The sequence below is a fragment of the Montipora foliosa genome, chromosome 12, assembly GCF_036669935.1.
Source record: "Montipora foliosa isolate CH-2021 chromosome 12, ASM3666993v2, whole genome shotgun sequence".
Classification (NCBI taxonomy): domain Eukaryota; kingdom Metazoa; phylum Cnidaria; class Anthozoa; order Scleractinia; family Acroporidae; genus Montipora; species Montipora foliosa.
Window position 1 is genome coordinate 31,752,749 of NC_090880.1, and position 7,500 is coordinate 31,760,248.

General features: G+C 38.5%; 1 protein-coding gene and 1 pseudogene across 5 annotated transcripts in view; both read right to left on the reverse strand.

The window, feature by feature from the left end:
• The window catches only part of LOC137980233 (steroidogenic acute regulatory protein, mitochondrial-like), a 34,878-nt gene extending 30,948 nt beyond the window's left edge, over positions 1 to 3,930 (reverse strand). For 2 of the 5 annotated variants that reach the window (XM_068827629.1, XM_068827632.1), the window contains exons 1-4: positions 3,805 to 3,919; positions 3,391 to 3,445; positions 186 to 332; positions 1 to 81 (exon numbers count right to left, since the gene is read on the reverse strand). The exon at positions 1 to 81 is cut by the window's left edge and continues 113 nt beyond it. The gene's annotated coding sequence lies outside the window, so the exon portion shown is untranslated. Of the gene's footprint in view, positions 82 to 185; positions 333 to 3,390; positions 3,446 to 3,570; positions 3,743 to 3,804 lie in introns of those variants that run through there. The other 3 variants (XR_011118468.1, XM_068827630.1, XM_068827631.1) reach the window with 3 other exon arrangements.
• A 2,352-nt stretch (positions 3,931 to 6,282) lies between these two features.
• The window catches only part of LOC137979704 (uncharacterized), a 5,081-nt pseudogene continuing 3,863 nt past the window's right edge, over positions 6,283 to 7,500 (reverse strand).

Below are 7,500 nucleotides of genomic sequence, written 5' to 3' on the forward strand. Positions count from 1 at the left end.
CACAGTAACCTTTTGAACCTTTTTAACATGCGGATCCCATGCCAGCAACAAACTGGGCTGTTTAAGGACATCAATAACCTTCTGCAAGAAAAGGAACAGACTATAAATGGGCCTGTTATGCATGAAAGGCCAAGCATGGTTTGGTTCACATAAAATATCAAGGAGATTACTTTCCACTTACATACCTGACCAGATACTGGAACAATTATAGAGCATGCATAAATTGTTTCCTGAATCCATGAAGGTGAACTTTCACTCGTCTTTTGCCATGTCCTAATACCACTGTCCACTCTTTGCAGTTGCCAGCCTTTGCCACTGGTTGGAGGAACAAGCTGGAGAATGGACACAGTGTAGAATTATGAAGATTATAAGGATTTGTGACTGGTTTTGACCTTGGCAATTTGCTTTTGATTTTTGTAGTATACTGTATTCACTTGAAAGAGCTTCCTATTGAACAAGGACACTTTAAACACTTACGTAACAATATTCTAGGTGAGGTAGCATACGTATTGATTTTTGTGGATTAAAGATAAAATAGAGTGCATTCAGTAGGCATGTCTCAATCAGGGCTCGAAGTTAGCGACAAAACAGTCACACATGCGACTAAATGTTTAGATGTGCACCTAAAAAATCATTGTGATCGCACTCGCGCGCCTTAAAAGCTCAAATACAGCACGACTGACTATACTTGCGTACTCCGAGTGGTAAGTCACAAAACAGATGCTTCAATCAACAGATATAAACATATATATACCAAAATCTGACCCTAAATAATAAAGTTACATTATTTTCCTTTCATCGGTGTGTGTTTATTTGTCGTCAGTTTTCTTAACGAATTCCCCCTACGCCGGCGAAGGTCCGTTTTTCCTGTTGATGTTTCATTCCATACTCTTCTATTTGTTAAAACTCCGCTGACACAAGCAAATGAAGACTACGAATAAAGCACATGCTCATTGTGCATGTCAAAGGTTTGTGGTAGTGGAAGGTCAACAGAGGGTCAACTATATGAGCCTATTTCTTCAAGGAACGAAATTTGTTAAAGAACTGAATTATATCCCAGTTAAAGGGAGAGTTTCACGTCTCAGTGCATGGGCAAACTGTCACGTCAGCCCATTTAATTCCATTGTTATTGAAACAATCGAAAGCACTGATGGAGGAAACGGAAACAATCCCATAGTAATTGATTACTCATTGGAATTACTTTTGTAATCATTTCCTAAAATGTGTTATGAACCTACTGCATGCGAATAGATTACTCGTGCATTATGACAACTCAAGCGTGGAATAAATTTTCGACCCGTACAATAAATTCCAGATCAAAACTAAATTAGATATTTTGTGTAAACCCGCAGTGTCTTCCACCAGATTTGGGCCTTAGTCATTCAGTGTATTTGCTTTAATACTCTCTGTGTTTAATTAACATCATCTGGTTCAGTAAGAAACCGTAAAATTTACAACTGCTAGCGCTAAAGCTTGGACATGCGCAAAACCGTGAAACTGTCCCTTTAAGTCATCGCGATTGTATTGTCTTGTATCCAGTTATTTTTGGAATGAAGTAAAGTTTATTGATCATGATCCTCATTGGTACACACGCAGAGTCAAAGAGGTGATTCACGTAAGACTTCACCCTAACAACATCATCAGGGAGAGTGGAATAGAAATTCCAGAAGCATGGATGCCCACGATCAAAAAACACAAAAAAACACAACAACAGGAGAACTGTACGACAGTGGACCGCCAAATGAACAACAAGCCAAAACAGTGAGGATCGAAATGCACCGATCACAGCTGCTGAAAACCAACCAATCACAGCGGAGCATCCTGCTTAAAAGGTGACACGTAAGCAGTCGAATTCATCGCCTGATGAAGACTAGCAGTATGCAGTCGAAACTTCGCAATCTACATCACAAGTGACCACATCGTGAGACAAACGAGAAAACTTTATCATTACTGTACTTCACCATGATGAATAACAGCAACCTTTTTTTAAGACAATTATGAAGTTGTGCATCTATTCCAGTTTTCAAGTATATTTTCTTTGGCAACAAGTGTACATTGAAAAGGAAATACATGTACATGATGAAAACGTTTCTGTTATCTCGAATGTACTTTAACATGATGATAACATGTAATTATAATAATTTGTTGTTGAAATTGAGAAGTCAAGATGATTAAGATATAAAAATCACAACAATTTTATCACAAGTCAGCTTTAGTTAAAACAACAAACACAGGATCAAAGTAAAATACAAAAAGCTGAAAATGACGTAATGATGTCTTAAGTTCTCCTTTTCTTAATAGAACAGGTGCTCCCAGTATTTTAAGCTGTGTTCCTAACATTTTCTGCTGTGCACCTAAAATTTTGGCAGTGCACCTAGAAATATACAATTGGTAGCACAAGTGCGCCCAAAGCCAAAAATAAACTTTGGGTCCTGGGGCCTCTTTCTTGAAAGTCCCGAGAACTTTTCCGGCCCGAAAAGCCAGTCGTCAAACTGCAATCTGCTTATTTTGAAAAGCTGATCCTTTAACATGTTTTTAATGTAAGAAAAACTAAGAGGATTGCGAAGTTTGATGGCTTCAAACCTTGGCGTTGCGAAGATATAGAGGGAATTGTGGCACCCGAAATATCGGTAGGTCCGAAATCTTTCCGATTTTTTGAGAAACAGGCCACTAGTCTCAATCCCTCATTAAAATATACTTCAAACTTTATTAGCTTTATAGTGAAAAGAATTGAATTCTAAAGGAGATATCATGAACTTAAAGTAAATCATCAGTTTTCAAAGTTATCAATCATTTTCCAGTTGTATATGCATCTTATTCATGCAAAATTAGTTTTAACAAATATCATTGAAAAACTGTGTGTGACATTTGCAGACTGCAGACTGGCACCCATTTTAAAATGGTTAGCCTTCAATAACTGTGAGTTAAATTTAGTCTGTGGCCTGTGGTCTGCAGTGTAGTCTGCAAATGTCGCACACTGTTAAAAAAACAGTTGCATGCCATTACAAATATTAACACAATTCAAAGTGTGACTTGACTTCATTGTATGACTGACAAATTTACAGCTCGTCCTTCCCCGTGGGCATATTATTTAACTTATTTTTATGAACAAGTAAGTCTTAAAAAAAGTAAAACCTTTAAATGTTAACTTTGCTTGGGATGTTTTTTTAAGCAAGAGCTCAAATCATTGCAAAAAATGGCTGCCCATGTGATCTGATTAAAAATGGTTTAGTAATAATTAAAGCACTTCTAGTAGCAGGGCATCTTCGATTAGTCAATGGAACAACAAGTGGGCCTTTCCTTTTAATTTCCTGTCCTGATGCTCTTAGTATCGCAGCTATATTTCTTGTCAGCCTACCGGTATATCACGCTTATGTTATAGATACATACTTCTTTCAGATCCTGGATTTTTTTTCCGTATTGGAGTTGCTTCTTGCGGATCTTCCTGAAAATCGAAGAGGACATGTTAATTAACTTTGATGTACACTTCAGTTCTCGCACAATATTATTATTAGCCATTAACTTTTTCGGCCATAAAAGATAAGAAAAAAATTGACCAAATTTTCTCACCTTGCTATCAAAGAAAAGCGCATAGGTGAGATAAGCAATAACTACACCAATTAAAAACAGATAAAGCAACCACAAAAGAGAAATCATAGCTGGACTTCAAAAGACAATCTGACCATCTGCACGAGTACAACTCGTTTATTTTTCGCACAAGCAAGGGTCTTATGACTGAGCTTAGGCTTACGTCAAGTTGTTCGCTACGTAAAGTTTTTGGGCTATTATCAGTTAAAGACTTACATTACTTCAAAAGAGACCTATGGACTGTTACGTCTCAGCTGTCTCTCAGCTGATTTGACCTTTATCAACTCGTTTGATAAAATAAATTTCTGTCTCTCAGCTGTTTTCGTTTCGAAGTCAAAGTTCATGTGACGTTGAGCCCACGAACAATTCCAATCACCAGCGTCGCGTGACGCGTGACGGTAAGTACTTAATGTCTCCCTAAAGGGTATTATTATGTATTTAAATATAAGGTATTTATAGTGTATTTAATATAAATTAGCCCTATATACCCATATATACCCTTATATACCCCTATATACCACTATATGCGCATTTTATAGACCCCTATATACCCATGTATACCCTTATATACCCACGTATACCCTTGTATACCCTCATATACCACTATATACCCATGTATGCCATTATATACCCCTGTATACCCACGTATAACCTGGTCAAAGGGAACGAAGATGCTGGGTATGAGGGTGTGTCGGCCCCTTAACCATATGTGACAAATCCCAGGTCTACTCACAGCTCCAAACCTCGGTAGTCAATATAGCAAAAGAATTATATGGCTTATATCCATGGATATTCAAGGGAAAAATCATTTTATTTGTCGTATGGTAAGCACTGGAGTCGCAGATTACAAAGTGAGCGCATGCGCCCTCCTAAAATTAACATACATACAATCATAAGCTATATTTCATCTCGAATTTCAAAAAAACGAGAAGAGATAATATCTTCGAGACATAACATTTAAAGCTAAAATACATAGCATATACAGATACCTACTAAATACATAATACTAAAAGATATATTCATTAAAAAGAAAAGCCGCTGTACAAAATGCGGCCCTGGATTCTCTTTTAAAACCAGTAAACTCATAGGTATGGATAAAATCAGGTAGCGCATTCCGCAACTTAGCTGATACGTAAGAAAAAAGAAAACTAAGACCATAACTGGTTGTTCCAGGTTTATTGAGGAACAGGATGTGATTTCCGCGACGATCATGCATAAGAAGGGGACGGGAGAGAAAACGTATTTTTCACGTAATCAGAAAAACCCTTTCTTCAAAAAAAAAAACAGCAAAAAAAAACAACAACAAAAAACCATATACTTTTATCAAGAAATACGAGGAAATTTTGAATGCGCTTATTGCACAGAGATGTCAAGCTTGACTTTCGTAGTAAGAGGACAGGTAATCTGCAAATATAAATATCGTTATTCTCTTATTTACATTATTATACCGTTTCTTTGACACGAGAATTACAGCGAAAGGGAAGCACAACTTTGTCGCGAATTTTCTATGATAAAAACTTGTTCAGAAATCCAAAATTTACGTTAACAGCACACACCAGGCCTACTCCTGAGTATCTGGCTAGAAAACATTTCCTCTGGCCGCGCTTCAGCCATTCGATGAGGGCCAGTCTCGTGCTTCTTAAGTTGCCTCCCTCATGCCCAAAAAGAATTCTGGGTAATTCTGCCATTCCATGACAAGGGAAGACTCACAATTCTCATTTCATAGTTTTTTTCATAAGTGTCGGGCCACCCAGTCCTACCAGCAAAATAACGCATCGATTGAAGGTTTTAGCTTTCAAAACTTGCCCAGATTGTGTCAGTAGGTCCTGGAATTCGTCAACAGAAAGGCCAGAGAGACAACTTCACTCGTGAACCGCCATGTTTACAGCATAGCATTTTAGGCGTCCCAGTCTGCATGAAACCATCTCTCGCCTCTGTCTGAGACAAGACCAGACACGCACGGTTCTTACGTAACGTTTATGCCTACAAGATCAACCTAAATGTCAATTGCTGGAAAAAAAAAAAAAAAAAAAAGAAACCAGCATGTTAATTTTTTTGGTAGGCTAGGTATCGAAGACAAGGAAAGGTTACGTTTATACAAACGTTGGCCGTGTAGCACTTATATTTTAAACAGAGTTAACTGAATAGAGGGTAATGTAAAGTGCTAGATTTCTATCCCATATGAACCATGTGAGCGTTAGCCCTACTGATGGAAATGGGCCCACACAAGGACAGAGAAAAACTGGTCAGTTTTTCTCTGTCCTTGTGTGGGCCCATTTCCATCAGTAGGGCTAACGCTCACATGGTTCATATGGGATAGAAATCTAGCACTTTACATTACCCTCTATTCAGTTAACTCTCTTAGGTATCGAAGAGCCAGAACATTTGCTGCGCATGCGCTGACGGAATGTTTGAACAAGAGAGAAAAACGCAGTACCTCCAGACACCGGCGCTGGAGCGTCGTACCAAACGAGTCATCCCGGGATTTCGGCCCGTGCGATCGCTTTTGGACGCAGTTGGCCCTTCGCTGCTTTCTGCTACCGACCTTGCCTCCCGGTACGGCATTGAGGGAGAGATATGTCGGCCCCTAAACCATATGAGACAAATCCCACGCCTACTCACAGCTCCAAACCGCCCTTGTCAATATAGCGTAAGAATTAGATGGCTTATATATTCAAGAGAAAAGTCATTTTATCTGTCATATGGTAAGCACTGGAGTCGCAGATTACAAAGTGTACGCATGCGCCCTACTAAAGGTAACATACATACAGTCATAAGCTTTTTCCGAATAAGTACAGGAGCTAATATCTTCGAGACATTACACTTACAGCTAAAATACATAACATATACAGATACCTACTAAATACATAATACTAAAAGATATATTCATTAAAAAGAAAAGCCGCTGTACAAAATGCGGCCCTGGATTCTCTTTTAAAACCAGTAAACTCATAGGTACGGATAAAATCAGGTAGCGCATTCCGCAACTTAGCTGATACGTAAGAAAAAAGAGAACTAAGACCGTAACTGGTTGTTCCAGGTTTATTGAGGAACAGGATGTGATTTCCGCGACGATCATGCATAAGAAGGGAACGGGAGAGAAAACGTATTTTTCATGTAATCAGATAAACCCTTTCTTTAAAAAAAAAAACAGCAAAAAAAAAACAACAACAAAAAACCACATACTTTTATCAAGTAATACGAGGAAATTTTGAATGCGCTTATTGCACAGAGATGTCGAGCTTGACTTTCGTAGTAAGAGGACAGGTAATCTGCAAATATAAATATTTTCGCGAATGCCAAGACTCAACAGGCCGTTCTTCGCAAACTTCAACTTTTATTTAACTGATGTCGCTCGTCTTCAACCTTTCTTCTCACACAGCTCAACTATCTGACAACGAAGAGAACTTTTTGCAAAAAAAACATCCTAGCACAATGAATCATTTTAGAACAAGACGCCGACCGGAAAACGCGGCATAAGCAAACTTTTAGCGATGTATGAACACCTAATCAACTTGTCAGTCGGTTCTGACGATAAACCACTAATTTCCGATTTAAATACAATTTAAGGAATCACAAATTGTTAAAGAAAACTACCCCCACACAATACAACTCAACTTTCTCAACACACTACCCTGTTTGTTCTTGAAAAGGACAAACACATTCGTGCAAAGTTTTTTTTTTTTTTTTTTTTAAACTTCTTGTTCCTGCTGAATGACATCGTGTACACGTATCCCGGCAGCAACTGCAGCGTCACGCCTTGGTTTGAAAACGCCTGCTTGAGGATTTAGTGCGGCTCCTGGAACTTGGCGATCTACTCTTCTGTCACAAGACAGTTCAAGGCGGTATAACTGCTGAATGGCTCGTTCAAGATGACCTTTTTCCGCTCGTAGCTTGACTGCTCTCACGATT